The 13,214-nt window shown below is 42.5% G+C and overlaps 2 pseudogenes; both read right to left on the bottom strand.

Moving 5' to 3' along the window:
• Positions 1–240: 240 nt before the first annotated feature.
• LOC136536441 (AT-rich interactive domain-containing protein 4-like) lies at positions 241–1,791 on the bottom strand (annotated as a pseudogene).
• Positions 1,792–2,209: 418 nt separating this feature from the next.
• On the bottom strand, positions 2,210–3,662 carry LOC136536440 (AT-rich interactive domain-containing protein 4-like; annotated as a pseudogene).
• Between the last annotated feature and the right edge of the window lie 9,552 nt (positions 3,663–13,214).

The raw sequence follows: 13,214 nt of genomic DNA, 5'->3' as shown, positions 1-13,214 counted from the left end.
AACAAGTTTGGGCACAGCCAGAAACAAGAAATGACACATGTGCAGAACTGCAAGTTGTGATATCGCAGCGCATTGTAACAACTCCATGTGGAAGATTTAGCTTCAAGAGGTGGAGGAGCACTGGCTCAAGTTTACACGCATGAATCTCAATATTCAACAGTGCATTCAAACCTTCTTCTAGTGCGCCCAACAAACATGCATCCAGGGAGCATGGTACTCCATAGACAAGAAATTTCATGTTCACATCTTCTTACCTTGAAAACCTTGAGAACACCCTTCTTCCTTTTTCACTTCATTACCAGTAGGGATGACATTTGTTTTCGGAGCATCGCCAAGTAGGTGGGGGCCAAGCTTAACACTTTGTATGTAATTATTTCTTACATAGTATAGTCGAAAGTGGGGAAGGGGACTCATTTTTGCAGGCTTTAACCTTGGTTTCAATGATGGGGACATCTTATTATCCCCTCCAACTCCTTTTGCACCAAATGACATCTGTTTTGAGTCGATACTTATAGTGGTTCTATCCTTAGTAAGGGATGCTGACCAGCTTGATACATGGGCATGGGAGACATTTCGAATAGCTTGATCTCTGCACTGGTTAGAGCAAAAGAAAAGAAGTCGATCAGCATCCTGCCTATCAAATGAGGACACTGGTGTACCATTTACCCAAGTGATTCCAAGTGCAACCAAGCTTCTATAGGAGATTTCTAGTGCAAGATGTTTCAAAACCTGTGCTGCCCATTTAGGCAGGGTTATCCAGACTTCAAAAGTAGGAGCTCCACAAGTCACACACATGGATGGTAAAGGCTCATATGAAGACGGCTTGTTATCCTCACTATTCAATAGAGCATGACTAACTGCCTCTTCTCAATAATTTCACTCTTGATATGGCTCTCTAGAAGCTGATATCAAAATAAGTTTGGGCACTGCCAGAAACAAGAAATGAGCATTGTAACAACTCCATGTGGAAGATTTATCTTGAAGAGGTGGAGGAGCACTGGCTCAAATTTACTTGCCTGAATCTCAATATTCAACAGTGTAGTCAAACCTTCTCCTAGTGCGCCCAACAAACATGCATCTAGGGTGCTTGGTACTCCACAGACAAGAAATTTCATGTTCACATCTTCTTACCTTGAAAACCTTGAGAACACCCTTCTTCCTTTTTCACTTCATTACCAGCAGGGATGACATTTGTTTTCGGAGCATCGCCAAGTAGGTGGGGGCCAAGCTTAACACTTTGTACGTAATTATTTCTTACACAGTATAGTCGAAAGGAGGCATGTGCAAGTTGAAATGCATCCCATGTATGGCTGCAGAAACTCTGAATGACCATCATTAACGCATGATGAAAATGAGATGTTGTATAAGATGAAAATGAATTCCTCCAATATACCATATATGGTGTGTGTGTCTAGTGCTATTTATAGCCAAAGATTGCTTTGAACATGTTGACTTTTGTGAAATCATGATGAAGGTTAAATCAAGTGGGTTATACTATACCATGAGTGTGAATGTGTGATGTTCTTAGTGGAATGTTTCACCACTTATTAAATGTCTCAGAACATCTAGAAGTGTTTCTAACACTTTAATCCAGAAGTGTTTCTGACACTTCTCTAGATGTCTAGGATAGGAAAAATGTCATCATTGAAAAAGGGTGTGCTATACATAAAGGGCTTGTTCGCTTCTGAGGCCTGTTTGATCCAATAGCTGATAGTAGTTAGCTAGCTAATTGCACATAGTTAATATTAGCTGGATAATAATTCACTGCCTACCTATTAACTTCGAGTTCATATCCAGGATGCAAGGCGTCGGTGGCATCGTCGAGCTCGCGAGGAAGGCGGTGGCCTCGATGAGGGCCAAGTGGGCAGCGGGGGTGGCGGCCACACGGCCGGTGCGGAACTACCGCGGCGCGCAGCAGCGCAAGAACAGGTACTACGCCGTGACAATTTGTGAAATTTGCGAATAATTTGTGAACAGTTTGATCATTTGTGAACCATTTGACATATTTCTCTGATGTTTGGAGTCCACAGAAATAACTTGAATTTTTTAAAAAAAATTTACATATTTCTCGATGAAATGTTTCACGAATTATTAAATGTCTCAGAACATCTAGAAGTGTTTGTGACACTTTTATCCAGAATTGTGTCTGACACTTCTCTAGATGTATAGGATAGGAAATGTCGTCACAAAAAAGTGTGCTATACATAAATTAATGGCTTGCTCGCTTCTTATTTAGGGTGCTTTTCGGGTTGCAGCGGAACAGCCAGCTGTTCGTGCGTTGCGTTAAGGTATACCACTTGTTTGTATAAGTTATTAAGTTATATAAATCAAGACGCTTTGCATTTAACACAGCATCAGGAAATTCTATCGGTCCTCCTAGAGGTACAAGTCGGATTTGGCCCCTATGAAGAAGAAACTGCATGACATCTTTCAACAAGTCTTCTTCAGAGCGAATGTGGATAGGCAACTGATTGCGCCCATGCTTCTTCATTAGTAGAGGATTCAATGGGATTGATGGCTGAACACATGACCAGGATGGTGGTGACCTAGATGATGATTTTCTTTAAGTCACTACGAAAACAGGTACTACATTGTGCTTTACATGAGGTGCTGGCAAGCTAGGCTTAACTTGACTAGCATCATGAATGATGGTTTGAGGAAACCCCATAAAGGGATGGATTTGTTGCTTGCGAGAGTGGGGAAGGGGTCTCATTGTTGCAGGCTTTAACCTTGGTTTCAATGATGGGGACATCTTATTATCCCCTCGAACTCCTTTTGCACCAAGTGACATCTGTTTTGAGTCGATACTTCCAGTGGTTCTATCCTTAGTAAATGATGCTGACCAGCTTGATACAGGGGCATGGGAGACATTTTGAATAGCTTGATCTCTACATTGGTTAGAGCAAAAGAAAAGAAGTCGATCAACATCCTGCCTATCAAATGAGGACACTGGTGTACCATTTACCCAAGTGATTCCAAGTGCAACCAAGCTTCTGTAGGAGATTTCTGGTGCAAGATGTTTCAAAACATGTGCTGCCCATTTAGGCAGGGTTATCCAGACTTGAAAAGTAGGAGCTCCACAAGTCACGCACAGGGATGGTAAAGGCTCATATTAAGATGGCTTGTTATCCTCACTATTCAATAGAGCACAAACTAACTGCCTCTTCTCAATAATTTCACTCTTGATATGGCTCTCTAGAAGCTGATATCAAAACAAGTTTGGGCACAGCCAGAAACAAGAAATGACACGTGTGCGGAACTGCAAGTTGTGATATCGTAGCGCATTGTAACAACTCCATGTGGAAGATTTAGCTTGAAGAGGTGGAGGTGCACTGGCTCAAGTTTACTCGCACGAATCTCAATATTCAACATTGCATTCAAACCTTCTTCTAGTGCGCCCAACAAACATGCATCCAGGGTGCATGGTACTCCGCAGACAAGAAATTTCATGTCCACATCTTCTTACCTTGAAAACCTTGAGAACACCCTTCTTCCTTTTTCACTTCATTACCAGCAGGGATGACATTTGTTTTCGGAGCATCGCCAGGTAGGCGGGGGCCAAGCTTAACACTTTATATGTAATTATTTCTTAACACTTCATTACTAGCAGGGATGGTATTTGTTTGGCTGGCTTGGGGCTCACACTCTTGGCACTTTGACATACTTGATATTCTTGTGAGCCTAAGCAAACACCTTCCACTTATCTCTATCATTGATTTATTATCATAGTGAGATTGTGATTGATTTTAAGTGCATTTGCTTGAGTGATTACATCTAGTGGCACTTAGGGATCGTTGTGGCTGTGGATTTCTTGTTACTCTTGGTGGTTGCCGCCTCCTAGATGGCTTGGAGCAGCGAAGGAGCTTTGGCACGTGTTGTGATTGTTCGTGGCTGGCTTCGGTGATTGTGAGGGGTCTTGTACCTTTCCAGGCGGAGAGCCAAAAGGTAACTCTAGTGGATTGCTCGTGTCATTAAGTTACTTCAATTATGGGTAGATTCTTGCGGTGTCCAATTGTGTGGACGAGATTCGTGCACACCTCTTAGCGCCGAACCTCCAAGTGTTGGTCGACACAACGGGAAACAGCGTGCCGGCAAGCACATGAACCTCAGGAGAAAAATTGGTGTCACTTGTCTCTTGGATTTTTCCTGGTGATTAATTGGTATTCATCTTGTAATTGGTTCATTCCTCGCCGTGGTGATATAATCACCTTACTCACTCCATTATTTTTCCGTAAACTAGTTGTAGCAAGCTCTTTAGTGTAGCTAGAATTAAGAGCTTGCTTTGTAGCTTAGTTTTATCTAGTGGAGCTCTTTAGTGTAGCCTTCTTGAGAGCTCTTAGTGAGTAGTGATATAGCCACTTGTATGACTAGATATCATTGCAACTAAAATTATTGGGTAGATGGCTTGCAACCCTTGTTGAGCTAAAGCAAGTTTATATTTCGCCGTTTGTTTTACTAATCAAATTGCTCTAGTGATTTTGTAGAATTTTAAATAGGCTATTCACCCCCTCTAGCCATATTAGGACGTTTGGCCTGCCCGCATAACAAAGAAAGGGAGGGAGCGTGCTTGCGTCCGCACCACCATCCCCCGTGTGCGCTCGCGTCCACGCCACCAACCCCGACGCGCCCCCTCCATCAGCCCCGGCGTGCCCCTCCGTAGTTTGAGAAGGATGCAAGACAAGAGAAGATGAGGAAGAGGCACTGAGGTGAGTCAGTGGAAGGCGAGAAGTGAGATGCAACACCCGATCTACTTTTAAAACATCTAGATGCAACACTTACAACATACGTATGAAGAAAAATGAAACACTTAAAACATGCATCTGAAATACTTGCAAAAACACCTGAAAAAATACTTAAAATCATTGCAAATATACACAACATTCAGATAAAACACTTGCAATATATGTGTAAAACATATACAACATCCAGATAAACACTCTTGCAACATACGTCTGAAAAAACAAATGAAACAACCATTGCAATATATGCAACATCACGATATACTTTTGCAACATCTATATAAAACACTTGCAACATACCTCTAGAATATCTGCAATAATTGAAACAGAAGCTTACAACATGAGCTTTTAAAGTGTAACATATATTTGTTGCTTATGAAATGGAGGCTCGCAGCCACGCTGTCGCCTCCCTCGACCAAATTGACTCCGCATAGCCGGCGAGGACCCTTCGAGGCCACTGGTATCCTGGGCTCGGACACACAGATCGTACACCTGGCACTGCAGTCCTTCGGTCTGTTCGCTTGCTTGTATACGATCGTGGATTATAAGCTAGAATAGTACTTTTCTCTCACACCACACTGTAACACCTCGGGTGTTAGCCTTGCATAACTAGACTTGCATAACATGAGCATGAGCATCAAGCATTCATAAACAAGCATTTACAATTGAAACATTAGATTGAAACATCTGCAACATTTGCTTGTTATCGCATGTTTCCTTGAACATATGCAACTTTCTCATTATTTCATGTCTCCATGTGTCTATGCATATGATCATGAGTGTATACATGTAGATGGTTGATATGAGTCACAAAAATATATTGGCAATACTTAGGTTAGCAAATGGAACATGGTTCATGAATGTCACTTCCCATGATCAAGCCCTTAAGTCATGTTTCATGTGATTACACTAAATAGCTCTATGAGTGACTAATACATGAAATGATTGTGTGACCTTGCAATTTGCTTAAACATGTTTAGAGTATCATTATGAACAACTTTGATATTCATGGTTAAGGGTAAATAGGTCATTAAGCCATAGTTTGAAGTGTATCAACATTTAAATGTGACATGTTTGACCAAGTTTGAACTAGGTGTTAGAGACCTTGCATGGAGGTGGTCACTAAAGCAAAGTTGTAGTATTTGAGATAAGAAACAACTTTTATTTTTGGGTCATTGAATGATTCAGCTCCTAACATAGTTGAAATTGGATCACAAGAATCATCAAAACAAACATTTCAACACTTATGAAATTTTTCTAAGTCATTGTTCATTGACAGACTGACAGGCTGACATTGGGGATGACATTACTTAGTGTTGGTTGCGAATTAGAGCATGATCCTTTAACAAAAGTTGTAGCTGGTACATAGGACTACACAAGTCGTGTAGATCATTTACGCTAAGGAGCTACGGTTTGACAGTTTAATTGCCGTGTAAACTCGCTGTCAGACTCGACTTCGGGGTTAACTGACGAACTGAACTCTGGTTCAGTGGCCAACCGGCTCAGAGCTGAGCCGCCGCGTGTTGGCCAGCAAGCGCCACGCGTCGCCGGAGCCTCGCCGCGTGTGGCCAGGGTAGGCCAGTGCGCGCCTTAACATCGCCTGCACCCACCCGCACTCAGCCACGCTCTCCTGTCGACTCGCCTCGGTCTCCTCCTTCGCCGTCCGCAGCAACCGCAAGCACAGCTGCAGCACCGCAGCGCCGCCGTCGTCGTTGACGGCACAAGCCGCACCTAGCTACTAAATCGCCACCGCAACCCCTCAACCAGCTCCCCAGCAACCCACCGTATCCACCCGTGCCCGCTGCCGGAGCACGGTAAGCTCCAGCCCCGCACACAGCCTCGCTGGAGTTCGCCGCCGTGCCACGACGCCGTGGCCGGGACATCTCCGACCACTTCTAGCAACGATAGCGAGTGCAATAGCTCCATAGTCGTGTGTCGATGCGTGTACGCATGTTTGATTGAGTCGTCGTGGCTTCCACCGGCGTAACGCTGTCGACCCACACCTCCGCACCGCCATTGACACCGCCGTAGTCGCTAGCTCCGACGAGAGGTCCCACCAAGTAGTGCAACGTGTGCGCGAGGTCGAGTAGATCACCTCGGAATGATGTCACCGCCGGCAAGTTCGCCGTCGGTGAGCTTTGGCCGCGCCACCATCGCGCAGCGTAGCAACTCTGTTCTTGTCTCACTGACGCGTGGGTCCTCTGACCAGCGGGTCCCACCAGTCAGCGGCAGTGAGAGTATAGGATAGTTCAAATATTCTAGATTTGTGTGTGTTTTGTAATTTTTAGATCTCCAATTTGGTAGCTTCAAAAATTATGAAATAAATTTGGTTATGTTCCTTAGGAAGTGTAGTATTTAGGAAAAATATAGTCTTGACACATACAGTAGAATTTTTGGAAGATTTAAATGGAAGTTTGAAATGTGTTTTTGAATGCATGCAAATTTGTTTATTTTATATCTAGAGTTCCTGTGCTCCAAAAATTATGAAATTTTTGTGGTAAGCTATTCTTGTCATGTATGAGCTCTGGTAAAAATTTGAGGATCAGTGCATGTGTAGATTTATAGTTATAGATTTGTCTTTTATAAATAGTTAATCCTTGTATGAATTTTTATAAATTAATTATGACTCAAAAATTCATGAAATTTGTTGGGGGTAATCCTAGTACCATAAGGATGCTAAGAAAAATAGGAAATCTGTTGCTTGACACTTTTCACTAAGGTTTTCTATTTATGCTATTTTAAGCCTTTATGCTTTGTCTTTTTTGTATAGAGTGTTTTACTAAATAAAATTGCATGAAACTTTTACAGTAGTCTTTTGGTAGCATTAGTAAGGCATTGTAAATTTTTAAGAATTTATTATGCGCATTTGATATATATTTATTATTTAACCTATGTATCTAAATAAAATGATAAAGGCATTTAAAGAAATAGTTTGGGCTTCACCATTATATTTTCTTGAGTATATTTGGTGTGCTTAAACTGGTGGTAGACTTTGTGTTGTCAAACTATGAATGATTACATGAAGTAGAAGTATTGTTACATTGTAATGCGAATTAGAATAGTTTTCGGACAGATTCTGGAGTTTGATAAGTTGCATGTTAAAAATGATGTTTGCTGTAAAAATGGTTAATAACAAAGTTGTGGGTAATTTTATAAGCTTTCCAGAAAGTCTAAGATCACTGCATTTGGATAATTAGAATTCCAGTTCTGAGTAAAATAAGTAGCTGCTATTTGTGAAGTAGTAGATGCATTGTCGAAGTAATTATTTACATAATCAAGAAGAGATATGCACCTACTCAGTAGAACATGATGCACTTGTTAACATATATGCATTCGCAATATCTTATGCCATATTCATGCATCTAGGATCGGAGGAAGAAATAACATTGCTGGAATTCGACGAGATAGAGGAAGGGGACCAGCCGGAGAATCCTCAAGTCGCAGCTCCCGAAGGCGTGGAGCAGAATCCAGAAGAGCTTCCGGAGTGTCCTAACCATCACCCCACTTCCTTTCTGCGAGGCAAGCCCCGGAGCATTCTAAGTCTCCCAGTATTTTACAAATGATTACTTAAGTATTTATGATTGATGCATTAGGTTATAAGAGTTGAATGGAACCACTTAATGCATATACATTCCTTGTCCAGATATTACACCTTTAACCAGTATAGGTCCAGGATCGAATATATGCTTAGCCATGCTTAGACCGGTAGAAGTCGGGTGATGTCGTGTCACCTACGAGATATAGGTGGATACCGGAGCACGGTTGGCTATATTGCTATCGTAGAACAGAACCATGGGGTAAAAGAAAATCGAGACCGGGCAGGATGTCGATAGAGAAGTAACAAGACATGGAGGTCTTGGGTGTGGATCTATCCCCGTCTGTGTCGATTAAGGACCGTACCATTGTTGGCGCTTCTGACAAGATTGAACGCATGCCTCTCACTTAGCTGGCCAGATAACTCGTTCCGACCACGAAGCCAAGTAATTCAACTCAGGCCGGGACCTGTTTTGTTGTGCGCTCCTTGCGGGGGGCGATCAGACTGAGTCCAAGGGCAGGCTAGGCCTGAACATCCTGGCATCTGGTGTCCCAGATTGTGCGGCGCAGTACGGACTCGTGAAATGTAGACCTGAGTTGTACCAAATGTGACCTAAGGCTGCCTTCGTGCGGTATGCCTAGGTTTGTGTTAGGAATAAATTCCCCGCTGGTTGAAATCGATTCGAATCGCCGTCTCTCCCGGATAGTGAGAAACTTGGCTAGTCCCAACATCGTAGTAACTGTGTTATGGAACATGATGGTTCGGATGAATATGGAATTACAATACCTGCTATGGTTACTATTGTATGCTTCTAAATTGATATACCACATGTTTGGCATAGGATAGTTGCTAATCTAGAAATGGATAGTTATAATTAACTTGATAAAGAAATCGTAATGGTACAACTAAGTCAATTGCTTTTATGCAAAATGTTGTCGAGTTATCTCCACTTGTACAGCCTTGCATAATCCTTGGAGTCATTTTATTTCTGGTTTATGACGGGTAAGTCTAGCTGAGTACCTTCTCGTACTCAGGGTTTTATTTTCCATTGTTGTAGATGGCACTGTGTATCATGGTTATTGCAAGAGTTGCTTCTATCCCGCCGTGGATGAGGAGTGAGCCTTGGGTAGGCTTCTTTATTAATCCCTATCTTTGCTTTTGTGGACCGTGATCCTACTTGGCACTGTATCAAACTATGTTGGAAACTTTATTTTCGAACTTAATTGCTTCCGCTTTATCTATCAAACTCGGTTTATAATAACTGTTATTCATACTCTGATGATGAAATGTATCTGTGAACTTTATGTAATATGTAACATGTATGTTGAATCATGTACGATCTTGGTTGTTGTAAATCGTTTATCGAGACACGTCGTGGTACTCGACAGACTACCGGGTTTATATGGGTTCAAGTATGACAGTGCGACCGCTTGCGGGCTGCCATTGTACTTATACTCTTATAAATTGGTCGGTTCTACGACAGCTGGCATCAGAGCAAGATTCAACGTTAATTGTCACAAGTGTATTTAAAACAAAAGTTTTTGTTTTCCAAAAACCCTTCTCTAGCAACTAATAGTTATATTAATAGGTATTTGAAATCTAAAGTGTGCCAATGATCACTTTCCTTATGCCCAAATTAAGGACTATTAGGTGGCTATTTAAGTACTAACATGGGGATTTTTAATTCGTCGTCCATACGGTGTGCTATAGTATGGATGCCATTCACTTGAATGGTAATATATGGATCAACTGCCTCTACACCAAGGTAAGATGATGAGTGTATGACCGCAAGATGTGGGCGTGCGGTCGGGGAGAGTTAGCTTTGGTATGGCTATGTATGTATGCTTGCATGTGTATATGGTACGTATTTAATTGTGGGTTTAAATTATTATCGGGTAGCTTGATACAGAAGTATATGTATGGGTATACGTATATGGAAGTATTTAAATTTACATTCTACATATTTCATTATGGGTTTGGGCTGAAATGAAATTCTTATGCAGGTACACTAACAACAAAACGTGTAGCTCGACTACTTACGCTATATATGAGAGAACATATGTATGCCACCGTGTCTACCGTTAGAAACAAATTTTTCCTAAGTTTGTGAGGACGTATGGAACGAGCATGCATCATGATAATTATCATTCACATAATTACATTGTTCCTCCCCTTATAAAATTCTTACTCGGTTATGTAACCCTTATCCATTATGGCCTTGTCTCACCAAGAGTACATGTTGATGGTACAGATGGCAGCAACCGTTGGGAGTGAGAATTTCCTGAATGTTTCGGAACACCTACCCTTTTGTGGAGAGTTCTGCACTTTGTGGGGTACCATGAACTGCCCCTTTTATCATTGGATTGATGAGTACCTAGAAGGACAGCCATGGTATGAGGTGCGGCTCACTATACCAGCCCGCACACAACCGCCGTTCTGGCAGGAGGGGAAAGCAGAATCGGAAGAGGAAGAGGTGGAGCCGGAGGAAGGAGATGGTCCTATTTCTAACCTCGATAGTGATCATGACGAGGATTAGACCATGTAATATTTAGTATAAGTGCCTAATATATCATCATTGGATTTGGAATGGACCTATAGTTAGGAATTGGTATTGGTAATTCAAACTATCAGGTAAAATTGTTATTTGCATGACTATCGCACGTCCGGTTAAAACCCTAATTCCAGTTGAGCTATCTGAGCTCATGATTTGGATATTAACATGCTACGAGTCCAATGAGCGATCAAATTGGTGATGTCATGTTGCGAGAATGAATTGTTATGCCTCTATTTTTATTGTGAATTTGAGAGTTTTCTACAGTAATTTCAGTTTGGCATGATTATGATTCATCTGCAATCTTGTGGCATCAACCGATAATCGCTTATTGTTGCAACATCGCAGATGATGCGCACCTGTGCTGGAGCTGGTGGCAGCCAGGATGGCAATAATGATGACTTACCACCACCACCGCTGCTGTCCGCTCAGGAGTTCTTTACCTAGTTCTTGGGGAGCCAAAGGACAATGGAAGAAGCTCTACGCCTCATCGCGCAAAACACCGCTCGTGGCCACCCACATCAACCAGGGGCCAAGCCAAATCAGCATAGTATATTCAAGGAATTTCTGGATACGAAGCCTCCAATCTTCAAGGTGGCTGAGGAACCACTACAGACTGACGAGTGGCTCAATACCATTGAGCAAAAGTTTCGTCTACTAAGGGTCACAGAGCATCTGAAAACTGAGTATGCTTCTCATCAGCTGCAAGGACCAGCAGGGATCTGGTGGACACATTTCCTATCGTCTTTGCCTACTAATGCGCGAGTGACCTGGGAACAGTTCAAGCTGGCTTTTAGGGGACATCATATTCCCCCGGGCCTGATGCGCATGAAAGCGGCTGAATTTATGAGGCTCACTCAAGGAACGAAGACCCTCATAGAATATATGCATGCATTCAACAACCTGTCCAGATACGCTCCAGGTTTTGTGGATACCGAGGAGAAAAAGATAGAGAGTTTCAAGCGGGGTCTGGGTACCAAACTGATGAAGACCATGGCCAATTCTAGGTGTGCCATGTACAATGAGTTTATTAGTGATGCCTTGACCCAAGAAAACCACAATAACATGCATGTCGTTGCTAAGGGTCGCAAGAGGGCATATGAGGCAGGTGCCTCCAGATCTTCATAGTCAAAAGCACCTATCACAGCTAGGCCACAATTCCGTCCACCTACACCCAAGTTTAGGCCTCCACCACCTAAGGCTCAGAACGGCAGACCTCAGAAACCATTCTGTAAGGCGTTCACTATTGCCTTACCAAAAGGGACTGACAGTCAGGGGAGCTCCACAGGACCTCGGAATAATCAGCCATGCTTCAACTGCAACCAAATGGGTCATTGGGCCAAGGAATGCCCCCACCCCAAGAAGAATGGCAACCCAAATCAGAACAATCAGAGGCAGGCAAACGCAAGGGCACGTTCGGGATACGTGCATTATACCGCTGTTGAGGAAGTGTCCGCTGGAGAAGTTGTCACGACTGGTATGTTTCTCGTCAACAAGCATCCCGCTGTTGTTTTATTTGATTCGGGAGCTTCTCATTCATTTATGAGTCAAGCATTTGCATCTAGACATGATCAAGAAATAATTGAAGTAAGCAAAGGGGGTTATAACATAAGTTCAGCAGGGGGTACTATTACTACCAAAAAGATAGTCAAAAATGTACTCATCTCTATACAAGGGAGGGAGTACACAATGGATTTGATAATATTGCCCGGGTTATCGATAAGTGTAATCTTAGGCATGAATTGGATGAAGCATCATGGTATTCTTATTGACACTAGCACCCATACTATTATATTGAGAGAACCCATGGGAGGGAATGCTTTTCTAGTACAACTCTCCTGCAATTTTGAACTCCAACATTTAGCTTGTGCTATCCAAACCACCACACTTTGTGATATCCTAGTGGTTTGTGAGTTTCTGGATGTATTTCTAGAGGAATTATCAGGTTTACCACCTGATAGGGATGTGGAATTTAAGATCGAGTTAGTGCCCGGTATGGCACCCATATCCAGAAGGCCCTATAGAATGCCACCTAATGAGTTAGTGGAACTTAAGGTTCAATTGCAAGATCTATTGGACAAGGGTCTTATCCAACCTAGTTCATCTCTGTGGGGATGTCCAGCCTTGTTTGTGAAAAAGAAGGACAAGTCACTAAGAATGTGTGTAGATTACAGACCACTCAATGCTGTGACCATCAAGAATAAATATCCATTGCCCCGCATCGACATCTTGTTTGATCAGCTAGCGAAGGCAAAGGTGTTCTCCAAAATTGATTTGAGATCAGGCTACCATCAAATAAAGATCAGACCGGAGGACATACCTAAAACTGCTTTCTCTACTAGGTATGGCTTATATGAGTATTTGGTTGTCTTTCGGACTAACAAATGCT

This window comes from Miscanthus floridulus, chromosome 2 (assembly GCF_019320115.1).
Source record: "Miscanthus floridulus cultivar M001 chromosome 2, ASM1932011v1, whole genome shotgun sequence".
NCBI lineage: Eukaryota > Viridiplantae > Streptophyta > Magnoliopsida > Poales > Poaceae > Miscanthus > Miscanthus floridulus.
The sequence above is the reverse complement of the archived record's forward strand: the minus strand, read 5'-3'. Positions and strand labels throughout refer to the sequence as shown.